General features: G+C 29.7%; 1 long non-coding RNA gene across 2 annotated transcripts; it reads right to left on the reverse strand.

Moving 5' to 3' along the window:
• Positions 1-204: 204 nt before the first annotated feature.
• LOC105449444 lies at positions 205-1,955 on the reverse strand. 2 transcript variants are annotated; one of them, XR_974347.1, is made up of 3 exons: positions 1,096-1,955; positions 415-747; positions 205-309 (listed from the first exon to the last, which is right to left on the reverse strand). It is a non-coding gene; the product is annotated as an uncharacterized LOC105449444 (long non-coding RNA). The 2 variants fall into 2 exon arrangements; XR_974348.1 differs by lacking the exon at positions 415-747.
• Positions 1,956-3,309: the final 1,354 nt, after the last annotated feature.

Below are 3,309 nucleotides of genomic sequence, written 5' to 3' on the forward strand. Positions count from 1 at the left end.
AGTAATTACTTTCCATATGTTTTCAAATCCACGTAAAGTTTTAATCCAATTTTTTAATGATGGTATGCATTTAACTGGTTTCTTAGTTTTTGGATCTACATATCGCATGTCAGACAATAATTTAATAGCATATGGCCAAAAATGATGATGTTTACTATTGTTTGTTACTGCAGCGCGTAAAGGAGTTTGTGGATGCAAAGTATGTGCGTTCACGGAATCAAAAACTTTATTAAAAAAATCTAATACCATTGCCGTATCATGTTTTGTTCGGTATTTGTAGCGGACCAATCTGTGAATCGACAAATCCTTCTGCAAAGATAAAGTACATACAAATATATTATTTAATTTATTAACAATTTATTTATTAATTAACTTATTTTTTTTTATTATTATTTTTATTTGTTATTAAATTACTTTTGATTTTGCTGTTGTATTCAATATATGCTGATAATCTTGCACTAAAAATCTGAGTAGCGCATTTAACTTTCATTTTTTTAATTTTTGCTTTAATTACATGTTCATCAGTTAATTTTGGCAATTGACGATTTAATGTATTTGTATAAATATCCGTTTTGTATGCAAGTTCAATGATATCCCATGATGCAAACTGTCGTTCATTTTTGTTTAAATTTGTAGTAACATTAACTTCTAAATCTTTAGTTAATAAATTATTATGAATTCCTTTTATAAGATGTGGTGGATCATAGATGGGTACAATATTTTGCCCACAAAGTTCAATAATACCTCCTGTTGTAAAAAAATAAGAATCATTTACGTATTATTTATTAATATTATTTATATTTATATTTATATTATTTATTTTTATTTATATTAATATTATTTATATTTTTTATCATATATTTATATAAATTAGTTTTTTAATATATATTAATTAAAACAGAATATATATTAATATTAATATATATTCATATATATTAAAAATAAAATAAATGAAAAAAATTAATGAGATTATGATATGTATTTATGTTATTATACAAATATTTAACTTTAAATATTTCTTTTAATTTTTCTTTTTTATTTATTAATATTCTTTATATTTATATTTATATTTATATTATTTACGATTATACTCACAATGTTCTTGATTTGTTTTGTAGGGGTTTTATCCTATATAAGAGTGGGAATCAGAGGATTTCGGTATAGACACTCGTATAACACAACAACTTGCTTTATTGGAAGTTACAAAAGGAATGAGGGCGATAATGTCTACGGATCGCGGAGAAGAACCATGAGTATATGTTTTGTAGATAGGAACTCTGTTATCGATGATGGCGACAATATGGCGTAGCCATGGAGTATATATGTAAAGGAACGGAAGTGCATGTTTATGTGTTCTCAACCCTACAGTTTGTATACATTTCCTTCTTGAATCCTCGAGAAGTTTATTAATGACTGCCATATTTAGTCCTCCTTGATCGCATACAGTTGCAATAATTGTCAAACCAATTTGAGTTAATTCTTTTATAATTTCCTTGATACATCTTAATAACTGTGCAGATTTTGTTTGACTTTTACAGAAGTTGTAACTCAATGGTATTTTCCACCCTTTCACAATTCCTCGTGCCCATAAAAACCAATGCATGATCGGCTATTAATGATGTACGTCTATGTCCCCAATCTTCAAAGCCTATTATTTTATCATTTAATTGGTCATACTGCAAATTGGCTTCTAATGACATCTCGTCCCACAATAATACACATAATTTATCTCGTGCTTGCATTTTTGTAACATGTTGCCGAAGATGCTCAAACATAAATTTATTAATTCCTGGTTGTAAAGAAATTGTTCGTAACAAAGATTTAAGAGTTGTAATACTTGGTGAAACAAATAATTTTGATAATAAGTTGTAACAAGATCCAGATTGCTTATACAATGATAAAGCCAAAACTTTTTCATCGATCGTGAATCTTCTTCCCTATACATACAAATAATAATAAAAGTTTTAATTTTTAAAGTTTTTTAAATAAATGTTAAATTTTTGCAATTGGATCTGTTTAAAAAAATTTTAAAAAAATATTAAATTCGCGTTAGTATATTTTATATATAATAAAGATCAATTCTAAATTTACATATTGCTTACAATATAAAAAAATTTTTTTAAAATATTAAATTCGCGTTAGTATAAAAGCGAGAGCTCGATAATCCGCGAAAAACACTTCCGTACCGTACCGAGCGCCACGCGCGAATCAAATCAGGAAGTGCGCCAAAAAGTGATAGCTCAACAAGAACATAGAATAAGTATATACTAGAAGCTTAACTGAACTAAATATAGTAGGAATGCACAAGGTGCAACTTAATGTCACTAGAATCCCTACAGTACTTAGAGTCCTAGATTATCAGAGAAGCGCGACCGGTGTTACGAGTCCTGATTGGACACGCAAATGGCCAATCATAAGATTGATTTATCGCTATTATAAATGGCTGCCGAATAAATCAATCTTATGATTGGCCATTCGACGCCATTTTTAATATTTTCTAGTACTTTTGCGATACTGCCATAAGCCGGTCGCGCTTCTCTGATAATCTAGGACTCTAACAGTACTCCCCCCTTGATAAGGAATGTAAGTAAAAAAATATTTAGTCCAGGCAAATTAGACAAAAAATAGCCAAATAGAAGAAAAAAGTTATATAGTTTTGATTTTTTGTAAATGAACTCTCAAAAGGGTTAAAATAAGGAACTAAAAAAAGTTCCCACACTAATCGTCGATGGAACATTCTCTTTTGGACGAAAAACTACCCTTAGAGCGGTCTCGTTTGGAGTTTTCCTCATTTATCATCTAAATCAATACTCGGACGTGAAAAAAATCATAGGACTAAAAAAATTCGCCATAAAATTTTGCATTAAAAAGGTTTAATGCACCATAAAGCTAATTCCCATAGAAATCTCTCAATTAGGGTTTAAAGTCACGGGAAGCGCTAAAGTCACTAAAGCGCTCATAGAAAAATTGCTTTAGCATATCTTTTCGTCGCAAATTTCTCCGAAATCGCTACTTTTACACAAAAAATGATAAGAATAGAAATTGTAGAGCAAAATTTTTCCTACAAAATACATGCCATGCAATTTTTTTAAAATGTTTTTCACTGACTTTTTGCGTTTCTTTTTGTGCATATGTATTCATACGAAATTGATGTAGTGTGTAGTGATTTGTTGATATTTACTACATCAATGTTGCACGCTGCGACCGCACGCGTAGGTGCGAGGCAATACTGCCGGGAGTTCGCACGTCCGGATCGAGCAGAGTTTCGCGTCCCGATCTGAGATACAAGTAATTTATAGATGTTACAAT

Source organism: Wasmannia auropunctata, unplaced genomic scaffold (genome assembly GCF_000956235.1).
Source record: "Wasmannia auropunctata unplaced genomic scaffold, wasmannia.A_1.0 LD336076.1, whole genome shotgun sequence".
In the NCBI taxonomy this organism is placed as follows: Eukaryota; Metazoa; Arthropoda; class Insecta; order Hymenoptera; family Formicidae; genus Wasmannia; species Wasmannia auropunctata.